The 12,096-nt window shown below is 50.5% G+C and overlaps 1 protein-coding gene across 11 annotated transcripts in view; it reads left to right on the forward strand.

The window, feature by feature from the left end:
* Positions 1-12,096, forward strand: part of Tmem229b (transmembrane protein 229B) — a 39,067-nt gene that overhangs the window by 17,853 nt on the left and 9,118 nt on the right. For 6 of the 11 annotated variants that reach the window (XM_050158628.1, XM_050158629.1, XM_050158631.1 and 3 more), the window contains one exon: positions 6,398-6,578. The exons of 1 other annotated variant lie outside the window; for it this stretch is intronic. The gene's annotated coding sequence lies outside the window, so the exon portion shown is untranslated. Of the gene's footprint in view, positions 1-1,774; positions 2,431-4,013; positions 4,283-4,302; positions 4,480-4,598; positions 4,863-6,397; positions 6,579-12,096 lie in introns of those variants that run through there. 4 more of the 11 variants (XR_007594695.1, XM_050158635.1, XM_050158634.1 and 1 more) reach the window with 4 other exon arrangements.

Here is a 12,096-nt window from a genome sequence, read left to right on the forward strand (position 1 = left end):
TTCGCAAGCTTCGGGCAAGGGGCTGGAGGTTGAGACACACAAACACACACAGACAGGGAGACAGAGACATGGACCTCTAGTCACTGGTAAGAAGCCCTTTATTCAATAGCACCACGGAGGCTTATATACCCAACACTCAGGTGGGTCAACAGGCGAAAACCTTATCCTCTGATCCTCAAGGCCAGGCAACACGTGCTCAGGGAGCAGAGCTGGTAAACAACTTTGACACAGCTTTCAGTAGCTCAAATCAGAAGGAAAGTAACGATCTCTAGCAGGGAAGAGCAGCTGGAGGCCAGGGCTCCAAATGGTCCCAACATCTGTACTACGTATTCTTAACTCGCCCCTTTCTCTGGTCCCCGTGGGTGCTGTTTCCAGGGGGATGATCAAGGTTTGCTAGGCTAGTTTTCTTCTCCACCAAATGAAGCCCAGACAATGGCCAGAAGGGAGATTTGGAAAGTCTGAAGTGACGGCTCTCCTGCTCAAATTAACTCACCATGTTTGAGGTCTGACCTCTCTCCTATTCTCCATGATTCCCTTCCTGTCTGCAAGGCACAGAGCCCCCGCTGTTGGAGCAGTACAGGTGGACGTGTGGATGTGTGGGCCTCGTGCCTGTCTTAGGATTTTCCTGATGGACAGTGACAGGAAACTCATATTAATTTGGATAAAGAGGAATATTCAATAGTTGGGCGGTGGTGGTGCACACCTCAAATCCCTGCAGTTGGGAGGCAGAAGCAGGTAGATCTCAGTGAGTTTGAGGCCAGCCTGGTCTGTCCACAAAGCAAGTTAAAGGGCGACCAGTGCTACACAGAGAAATTCTGTCTTGGGAGGGTGTGAGTGGACAGCAAGAACATTTTCATTAAAAAAAAAAAAAAAACTATTAGTATTGTGGTGTGTGGTAAGGCTACTTAAGCTCTTCTGATCACAGGCAGATGGAAGGGTAGGCCATCAATCAAAGTGTTACATTTGTCGTCACTTAATAAACCTGTCCCTTAGTTAAATGGTGGCTGACAAGGAACCAGTGCCTGCCTGCAAGGGGCATTTCTAGCTGGTGGACCACTGCTTGGCAGGCAGTGGTTTTGCTTGGCTGAACTGGCACTGCCCAGCACACTAGGTACCTTGTAACAAGGGGTGGGAATTGTCTGGGGTGAGGAGGCAAGAGCATTGTGTGAATCACACCTCATACGATGCTGGCCCACAGTGAACTTGAATAATAAGGATTCTTGGCCTAGGTAGAAATCTCTGGGGTGGCTTAGTGATGGAGGCAAGCCCCGGCACCACACTGCTAGGCCAGTCTAGCTGTGTTTTTTTTTTTTTTTTTTTTTTAAAAAACCACCTCTACTTTCTGAGGGGGCCCTGTTGCTCCTGAAGACCTGAAGTACATATACTCTAAGACCGCGACAGTGATGGGGGTGGGACAGACAAAGTTCTGAGCACTCCGTAGGGTTGTAAGGTCGCTATTTTTTCTCTTATGACTGACAGGAGGTGGCTTGCTAGAGTCATGAGATGGGGCTTCTAGAGCCCCTGGCTGTGACCTGATGGGATCCGCACGGCGGGGGATTATGGATGAAGGGAGGCTAAGGAGTTGCTTTTACTGTAACACATGCCTAGCTCTGGGACAGCAGCCAGGCAGCTAATTAGAAAGCCCAGCAGCTGTCCAGCTTTTCAGACAGCAGGCAGGAGGCGACCAGGTGCCAGTGAGTATGGTGGGAGGGAAGGGGAAGAGGTGGTGTGGGGGTGGTCAAAGCCCACATCCCCAGGTGGACTAGTTGGGCAATCAACGCTTTGCTAGGCGAGGGAGACCGGGAGGGGCTTGCTGAGGCGGAAAGGATTAGATGAGGAGGAACCAGAGAGGAGAGAAAAGTGACAGGATAAAGAGTCTTTATGTTAAAGAGAAGATGGGAGTGAGAGGAGGAGCAGGCAGGGACAGCCAGAGCCCAAGTCCAGAGCAAGGAGCCAAGCGGAAGGCCAAAGCCAATTGCATCGTGGGGGCAGCTGCCATCTCTATGTGTGCACCTCCCATTCACTGCCCTGGGAATAACGATACACTGTCCATCCCGTAGGGTAACTTGGGCTCCAGTTGGGTTTGTAGCTTTGGGTAGTTACTCAGTGGTTTGGGAACCTGCCCAATCCTTGGTGTTTAGGACTGGTCTCCCTATAGAGTAAGCTAACACAGTTGAATGAGCCCCTTTGGTTACACTTGTTTTCACTAATGAAATGCTTAGGGTGGAGCCAATCACCAAAACACCTCAAGACAAAGAGCTTAGAGGGTTGGGCCTTCTAGCCCTAGCCGGCAGCCTCTCAGAGTATAAAAACTCTTGACAATCACATCAACATTGCTGTGTTCCCGGTTGCTCAGAGGGTGCCCAGAGTGCAAACTCCACCACCTTTACCTCGCTCCACTTATTTCTCCATCTGGTTGCCCAGGTCAAGGTATGTGTTTCTGTGAATTCTATGAAAATTCAGAGCAAATGAATCAGGCGGAATCAGGGGGCCTGGAAATAATGGTTTGTCGTCAGTGGTCAGAAGTGTTGGTGAAAACCTGCTTGTGATTGGCATCTGAGGTGAGGCAGCCGTATGGGACTGAGTCCTGATATCTGTGGGATCTGGCATCATCTCGGTGTAATGTGAGGGTTAAAATAAACTGTTAGGATAAGCAGTGGGTATCTGTGGAGGAATCTGTGTGTGTGTGTGTGTGTGTCTGCTCTGTGTGTGTGTGTCTGCTCTGTGTGTGTCTGCTCTGTGTGTGTGTGTCTGCGTGCTCTCTCTCTCCATCTGTCTGTCTGTCTGTCTGTCTGTCTCTGTGTGTGTGTGTGTGTGTGTGTGTGTGTGTGTGTGTGTGTAGGGAATCCCCCAGAACTGGTTAGAGAAATATTCCGTGTTGATAGTGAGAGTGGTTTTGTTTGTTTTGGTGAATCATCAATTTTTTTGTAAGTGGGCTTGTGGGCTTTTTTTTTTTTTTTTAAGACAAGGTCTTATGTAGAACTTCATAAGTAGTTGAAGAAAGCCTTGAACTCCTGATCCTCCTGCCTCCACCTCCTGAGAGCTGGGTTTACAGGCAAATGCCAAGCTCGACTTAGATAGTTGATCTTTACTTTTTTTTTCTCTGGGAGATTTGGGAATATCTCAGGGGAAGGGCCTGCAAATGAAATGGTGTTTTAGACCTCTTTCTGGCTCCCTTTGAAGGTCCCAGGCCATGAAGATGGAGTAGGCGAGAGGATTTAGGTTCCAGAGAAGCAGACTGAATCCCGCAAGCCCAGCTTACCCTAAATAGTTACAGAGGAGAGACTGGTGCAGGGGACTTTCCTGCCAGCAGCTGCTGGTTAAACCTCTTTGGGAAATGAATCCTTATGAGAACCGACTGCCCGTGCACACAGTAGAAGCCACAGAATGGGTTTTGTTATCCTCTCTCTCGGACCTACTAGACCTCTGCCCACATAGAAGCCTGCGGTGTCCCCAGGGATGCCTGCCTGGGACACTGTTCCCAGCATGGCTCTCCCTGTGTGCTTTCCAGACCCAGGCCACCCACTCCCAGTCTGTGATGATGCTTGGACACAGAAGGAGAGGCGCACACCCCCTTTGCTCCTCCCATCCGCAAAGACAGCCTTGTAGAACCCTTTTGATGCTGTTTAATGGGAGCGTTCCCTTTCCATGAAGGCGCCCTAGATATTAGAGACAAACTCCAGGCATTGCTAGCTTTGGTTAATACCAAGCTAGATGACTCCATCAGCCAAGAATTCCACAGGATCCCTCTCTAGTCTGCTTATCCAGCCATCCAATAGAAGACCTGCGGTCTCCAGGAATTCACCCCGTGGTAGGGGAAAGAAACGGGCGTGAGTGAGGCTGTTTTCAAAGGGGATGACATGTTTGGGGGAAACGTGGTCAAAGCCTTATGGGAGCGTAATGCCAGGATGACCCAGAGGACGGCCTCACAGAGCAGCAGTGCAGTAGGGAAGAGTGGGAGGTGACAGGCAGCAGGGGAGGGCTGATTCTTCCATCTCCCGGGTCCGTCTCAGACGTACCGATGGAGAAACTGGAAAGAAATTCTTGTATGTGTGCAAAATAACTGGCCATAGGACGGACTGAGTAGATGACACTATGGAAGACCTGAGGAGACACGGTCCTTGAAGATGAAGTTCAGTAGGGAAGCAGCTTGAAGGTGAGGTATACAGGGCTTCAATGGCATGAGGTGCCCAAGGCCTGGATCTGAGTCAGAGATGTAGATTTGACCAAATCTCTTAACGTCCTATGCCTTAGTAGCTGTCCCCACCACCACCTCCCTGCTCCACAGCTGTCCTAAGAGAAATCATGCAAGTCGATAAACTTGAGAAGGTCCAACTCTGTCTGCATATTGGCTGCCGTGATAGCACTTGGCACGTTCACACGCTGCCCGTGCTTCTGACTCGGGCTACGTGACCCACAAAAGAGCCCTGGAGCTTCTGTGCCCTGGATCCTGCTCCTGAAGGCCAGAGTATGAGAGAGGTATCTGGGGACAGCCTGTGCCCTTGTGGGAAAAGGTGGGACGCCTGTGACCCCTAGCATCTTATCCACCCCTGAGAAAAAGCCAGCAGACCAAGAAACAGGAGGCGTTCAGTCAGAGGGGGATTCCCAAAGAGACCCGTTCTGACCACCGCATGGTGGTGTCATCTGCCGGCTGTGGACTGCTGCAGCAGCAGGCTGAAGGAGCAGGATGTGGTTTTTGGTTTCTGTTTCTGTTTTGACATGTGCTGTTGTTGCGGCCTGCCTAGGCCCCAGGAAAGGGGAAGTGCACATGGGGGGGATCGAACTCCCCAGGTCACATGTCACACGGCAAAGGTGGAGGATATGGAATAGGCCTCCTTAGGACTTTTTCCTAAAGGTGATAGGTAGGTGCCAGGGTGACCTTTGCCCCCGCCCCCAGTCAGGCAGGCTAGGAGAGGGGAGGAAGATGAACAGGTGAGAGAGGGCTGAAGTTCCTGTTTATGGAGGAATTGGGGAGAGGCGGGCAAGGCTGGGCATAGCAGCCTTCGCTCAGCCACAACGCGGGCCTTCAGTTTTCTCTGTGCAGAGGCCTGGGGACCAGGGAAAGAGGAGACGTGGGGACAGGTGTGCCCCTAAGGCAATCTTGGCAGGGTACATTTTAGGCCCCTGCCCTCAAATTTGTCAGCAGTCTCTGGCCTTACAGGTTGTTGGCTCAGGTGACAATGGGAGAGGATTTGCTTCCGCTCCGAGCCTCTGGACGGGAGGAAGATGCCTGAGCATCAGTACGAGTCGGTACCTCTGTGTTCTACCTATCTGCGGGGGCGACAGTGCCACCTCTCTGCCACCCCCACGTAATTGTCAGCTTTTAAGTGGCCACCTGTGCTGGGCAAAGTCCTGTCTGGGGGTCTGCATAGACAGCGCTGTATCAAGGGGCATGCGAAGGCAGGACTGGTACCTTCATTTTGGAACAAAATCATTCTGGAATCTTCATGAAGAAAATGCTCAGGTCTGGATAGTCTCGCTAGCCAAACCTGTAATTCTATCTGCTGGGAGGCAGGAGGATTGTGTGTATCTTCCTTTATACAGACAATTTTTAAAGAGCTGAGGATATAACTCAGTGGTCAAGTTCCTGCCTAGCATATGCCAAATCTTGGGTCCAATCCCCAGTATTATAAAAATGAAAAGAAAAATGTCATGGGGATATTAGTGAGAGACTAGAATGTGTGTGGTAAAAGGCCATATGAAGTAGGATTCATATCGGCTATAGAGGTGATTACCATGGAGGACCTCATTAAACATGAGATAAGTATTATGGCAGTGGGTTGTAAGGTTTGGGACTTTTTATTGCTGTGTTTGTTTCTTGGACATGGTCTCATCTCATAGCCCTGGCTGACATCAAACTTGGAGAGTTTCTTCTGCCTAAATCTTCTGAATGCTGGGATTAGAGGGTATACCACCAGGCTCAGCTCAGGTTGGGGGAGGGTACTCAGCACACTTTCTGCTCTCCTCTGTTTACTTGTGTGATAGACTTAATTCTCCAAATGCTAACCCAAATATCCTGTGTTGACTGACTTCCCTGAGGCTCTTGACTACCCTTGCAAAGAGGCGTCTCCATTGCATGGTGAGGTGTGCTTTGGAGCTGAGAAGGGAGCTGGGTTCGAAAACGGTATCTCCTTTTAGGTTTCAAAGTGTGCATTCATTCATGCGTGCCACAAAACACCCCCAACTGCTAACCCCTCAGATGATCACCAGGGAGTCATCCCAGGCTCTGATGTCTGGAGCGACCTGCCCTGAGCAGAAAGGAGGCAGAAAGGGTCTAGGAAAGGAACCTTGGTAGCGGCTTGCTGAGCACTTGGTGTTAGAGCTACCTCTTGGTTGGCCTGGTGGCTCAGCGCTGGGGGTGGATTAAGCTAATGACGATCTTCTCATTCACTCTCAGAGATACCTGGGAGCTGCCAGCCAACCAGCCAAGAATTAGCTGAGCCCTGGGGTGAATGCTCATCCACATCGCTGAGAATGGCACCAAGGTCCGGTCTGCTACCAAGACAAGGTTAAACCGGGACACAGCTGCATAGTGATCCTGATGTCTGTTCCTAGCCACACAATCAAGGCTGTGTTAAGTGAGTATGCCCCCAGACATGTACGGGATCGCTGGCCCTGTCTGTCTTTCCATTTGGCATCTCATCAGTATGGGCACAGGTCGTGGGGATTCAAGTTCTCAGCCTTCTTCCCGTCCAAGAGCTTGTCACACAGCTATGGGTGGGGGGGAATGCTGAAGTTTCAGGCCATGCCACTGTTGGAACCATCTTATAGTGTCTAAAACTGAGCAGCCCCAGCTGGCACCTGAGAAAGGGTATCTTCCCAAGTCCTTTTCATCAAGAGGCTCCTGGATGCTTCCATCCAAACAGTGGGGGCGATGCCTTACCTAGAATTCTGAATTCTGGCCCCACAACATGAGCAGTTAACGCACTGGCTCTGAAGGAGTTGGGTAGAGCAACCAGGGCTCTATTATTAGTCTTATTAAATACTAATAAAAGGGACAGGGAGTCAGCAGGACGACACCTTCAACAGAGGCTCCTTAGTCCAGACAAGCACACATAGGGCCAAAGGCCTTGGCTGCAGAGTGCATCTGGCCTCTACCCCAGGCTCTGCCTCTGGCTTTTCCTTGATGATACTTTAAAGAATGACACTTGGATGCTTTCCTTAGCCCCAGAGGCTGGAAGGACATTATGTCAGAGCAGACAATACAGTGGTGGGATCAGGGACCAGAAAGAAGGAAGTTCCAATAAAGCAGGGTAGGCAGTTGACACCCTGGCTAGCTCAGCACTGAGGTCATCTTCATCGGGCAGCCTCTAAAGAGGTCATGGGCTGGTCTCTTGGAGCCTGGTGTTGATTCCCTACTGGTGTGTGCAGGGAGTGGGAACAGGGCACCTGGGTTATTTCTCAGCTGTAGGTAGATCTCGACTCTCCTAGCTGAGGATCAGAACCTATTTACTAGTCCGCTTATGCATGCAAAGTCAGTGTGCTACTAACAGGCAACGCGTTTGAGGAGGTGTTCTTGAGTTGATCTGCAGCCAGAAGAGGATGAATGAACCTGGACTTGAAGGGGACTGGGCGGAGGAAGATGTTCATGGAGGTCACTGTGGCGATGTAGTGACCCAGATGTGAGACCCGCTCATCCCATGGGCACAGGATCCCATAGCAAGCTACACCACTAGTCTGAAGACTGTCACACCTTTGATCCAGTAGTTCCACTTCTGGACTTACTCATGAAGAGATCTTCATGCCGAGCATGGGAACACATGCCTGTAAACCCTCACTTGGAGGGCACACAGGGGGATATCTGGATAGAGGCCAGTCTGGACTAGATAGCAAGGACCCTGTCTGGGTGGGAGAAGGAAGAAAAGAAAGAGACCAAGAAAGCTATCTAGATATGGGGGAGCATGTCTTTAATTGGGGGGCAGAAGGATCAGTAGTTTGAGTCCAGCCTTGAAGCAATGAGACTCTGTTTCAAATACACAAAAATGGTGGAAGGAAGGAAGGAAGGGGCAGATGGATCCTTTATTATGAAATAGTCTCAGAGAAGAAAATTTCTTTTGTTACAGGCATGAAAGGTATTTCTGTGGTGCTCTCTGCAATAGGGGAAATGGAAAACAATTATTACCTTTGTGAATGTCTTTGTCGGGTAAATTATAGTTTTCCACTTGGTGGGGTATTATATAGCTATTGTAAGGATGCACACATAGGCCGTAGAAGCTGGAAACGATGGTTCAGATCTCCATGAAAATGGTAGCTAGCAGACTGTATGTTATAGTGACTTATAGTGCACCTGGGGAAGACTGCGAAGGGGAAGAGATACTGGCTCTGTGGCTTCGCTTTCGTTACGAGTGTTCTTCCTTTCTGCGGTGCCAAGAGGTTAATCAGGGTGGCTGCAGAAGGCACCGTTAATAGTGACTTTCTCTCAGAGGTTCTCAGGGGTTCTTTTGGTTACTACGTCATTTCTTTCTATAACATTTAAATTTTAGCTGTGAGCCTGTTGCTTTGGTAATTGGAACAAAAAGAGATATTTTTAAATTTTAGAATGAAAACATCTTAAAAGACTCTATTTCCCAAAGAGAGGAGAGGAGAGAGGCTGAGCTATACCCATTTGCATTGTGTTTAAGGCCTTGGGCCTGTTTGGGCCTCGTTATCCAGCTACCTGTCAATCCACCCACCCATCTATCTATCTATTCACTCACCGACCCCAGACGTTACCAGGCACCATCGCCAGGAATCAGGAAGAAAACCAAGCCTCATCCCCACAGTTTTCACTGCAACTGGAGCAAGGCCACAGACAGTAGCAAACTATTCTACAGTGCTACAAAGAAAATAAGATGGGACGATTTGAACAATAAAAAGTCCAGGGGCTCAGGGAAGGTCTCATCCGAGGGGTGGCAGCTGAGTTGAGGCCTGAGTGACAACAGAGAGACAGCCACGTGGAGGTCTGAGAGGAGCATCCTAGACAAAGCACAGGGTGCCTCCTAGCCCGTGGCCCCCATTTGCTTCCCAAGCCCAGTGATCTCTGGGCCAGGATAGACTCCATTCCCCCGAACACTACCATCGTCATCCTTCCCTCTGGGATATGCGCAGTTTCTGAACCCTTCCCAAATCTCCTGTGGGATGGCTGTTTCTGACACCCTGGCTGTTGCGGCTCTGGACAGATGGCTCCTCTGGACATCCTGCACACAGGCCACTGCCCTTGGCTGGCATTTCCAGAGTAGGGCCGAGCTGTCTCAGATTTCCATACCAGGGTGGATTGGCAGTTAGGAAAGTCCTAGGTAATGTGTGCGCTGGCAAAGGGTCTTTAAACGGCTCATGACTTGTGCAACCCTGAAGGGCGGCTGCTGCTGTAGGCCTGTGAGGGTTAGCTTTGACCTTGGAGTACTCCATGCGTGGCTCCTGCCAGAATTTGCTCTGAGAAATAGACCAGGAGCCTGTGCTATGTCTAACACTTAGTTCTGAGCGTGCTGAATGACTCAGTGAGACATACACATGAATCTTCTTGATACTCCAGATGCCGGCCTGGTATCTAGAGACAGCACCTTGAACATGTAGTACCTCTGAGGAGCCTGGAGCCAGCCTTTGGAGCTCAGGGTGCTGATTAGAAGGAATGAAGACTCCGGAGCCAGACTTAAGGGGATTTAATTCTTAGTCCAGCCATTTAAAGCTGTAGGAACATGGGCTAATGACTTAGCCTCTTTCTGACTCTTTTCTCCCCCTTTGTAAAATGAGCTTCAGAATTCCGAGTTAAAACATGGTTTTTTTTTTATTGTTATTTGAGAGGTGAGGGGACTCCCTCATCAAGACTTTCAGTGTCACTGATCCCAGGGGCCTGTGAGGAGAAAGAAGGGTAGATGGTGGCATCTGAGCTAGCCACTGGCCACAGGAACTGGCTTCCCTTGGCCCATTCTGTCCCTGAAGCATGTCTGTTTTCCTTCCTCTACCTTGATGACAAGGGAAGCCCATGGCCATTTCAGATCTGGCAGCAGCTCAGCTGTAGAGTGTCCTCGGCCGCCACTGACTCCTCTGACCCTCAGTTCCAATCCTGCTAGGGACAGAACTCAAGGCCTTTGCCCAGAGAGTTCCTAGATGGACTGTGTGGCTCCTCAGAGCATGGAATTGTAGTGATTTGGGTGCCTGGGTGTGAGGAGTAAAGCCCAGGCAGAGAATAGGATGCCATTCAAGCCTAGTAGGATGCTCCCCTGGGCAGAAATCCCCAGAGCCATTGTGTTGCCGCATCTTCGCTTCCTGAAATAAGATCAGAATTTATGGGAAAACCAAAGGTGGCCATTCCGTCTGGCTTTGCCTATCCTGCTCTCTGAAGGCTGATTCACGTGTCTCCATTGCCCATTCCGTGTAATGCTACCCTGTGTTAGAGCTCAGCAGACTCTGAGACTTCAGGTGGAGCTTCTAGGGACAGGATGCAAGAAGCCAGCTCCCTCTACCACACCACTTAACAAACCACTTGAGTTCTGATCCTTCTCAGGGATCCTATTCTTTCACCAACAGGCACGAGTAGGGTGAACCACCCACACTCTCCGAATACTTTCCCCATGCTTCCAGCCCTGGTCACACTCTCCTCTGTGCCACCCTGATTCCCTTTGGGCTGTCCCTTCTTTATGTCATGGTCCTTAGAAAGGGGGTGCTTATCACCAGGAGAAGGAGGCTGCCGTCCACAGAGCTGCTGCCTCCTGCCGGAGACTTTCTCAGGGCTCTGATTCCAGAGCTGAGCAAGGAGTTTATTGAAAGGGGGCATAAGGGTAAAGGAGGCCAGGTGGAGGGAGGGCAGAACCAGGAGTGGGCCTGGTGGATCCAGTAGAGTATGGGATGAGAGGGTGGGAGGAGCCTGTCCTAGACACAAATTCAGGCACAGCACCTGTGGCTATTGGAGTCGAGGGTGATGTTTTGAAATGTTCTCAAGCCAGCATCGTCTACCTTTCATCCGAGTACCTCCCACCACACAGAGCTGAATCCCAACCAAAAAGATTCTCAAATTCTTTTGTCTCCACCCTGTCTTCCACCCCTAGGCAGGTCTCTCGTTGCCCGCATTCATTCTGTGTGGACCAGCTGTGTTCTCCTGCCACCAACCCTTGGTCAAGGTCTGACCTTGCCTGGGTATGCTTGCCCTCCATCTGCCCAAGTGCGTCTTGCTGCCCAGAAATGGCACCATGCCTGGGACTCCCTTTGTTCCCTGTTCTGTCCTCCCCCTTTCTTCCCGAGCTGGCTCCCTTTGGTTCTAGGTTCCTCTCTTCTTTAGACATGAGATCTTTCCATCCTTCTCCTGCTGATAAAGTTGTGAGGTCCACCTGGGAAAGCTAGAGCTGGTGGTTCCCAGGAGAGAAACCATTCTTGGCCATTCTAGGAAGGAGAGATCAGAGACAAGCAGAGCAGGATTTAAAGTCAATGTGAAGAAGGGGAGGACTGGGCTGGGGAAGGAGTGTAGTAGCGGGACACATGCCTAGCATGTACAAGGTCCTGGGTTTGATCCCCAGCACTACACACACACACACACACACACACACACCACACACAAACACGCATACACCACACACACAAACACAAACACACACACGCACACTGGCTTGTAAGGAGATCCACATAGTCATATCAAGCTACTTTGGGGGAGACCTCAGAATGGGAAACTCCCCATCTCAGAATCCCCTGCCTGGAGAGGATCAGGGGCTTAAATGCAGGGCAAGTGGACAGACCTGAGTTCAAAGGGGCCTGAGTCAGGTTAGGAGGCCCAGTGGTCTCGGAACTGTGTGCCCAGGCCACCCGCCTTAAGCCTGTCAGCCCCTCCTGTGTTTTCCCTGTGGCCCAAGTCTGTTCTTTCTTCATCTGTGGAGGAAATTTACGAAACAGTGGAGCTTTACAAGGCTGTGCTGGGAAGGTTTGCTCTTTCAGTCTATCCCAGTTTCAAGCCTGACCCTCACTCAGGGCTGCCCTTTCCTCTTAATTCAGCTGTGGGCAGCCACAGGGAAGCAGCTACCTCACATTTGCTCTCCCAGGCTAGATGTGTAGGGCTATTGTTTCATAGGGTTTCCTGGGTTGGTGGCTCAATGTTGTAAGCCTGCCAAGGGGGGAAGGCTGCCAGCAGGC

The sequence above is a fragment of the Alexandromys fortis genome, unplaced genomic scaffold, assembly GCF_014885135.2.
Source record: "Alexandromys fortis isolate MF-2015 unplaced genomic scaffold, M_Fortis_MF-2015_v1.1 scaffold_99, whole genome shotgun sequence".
Taxonomy (NCBI): Eukaryota; Metazoa; Chordata; class Mammalia; order Rodentia; family Cricetidae; genus Alexandromys; species Alexandromys fortis.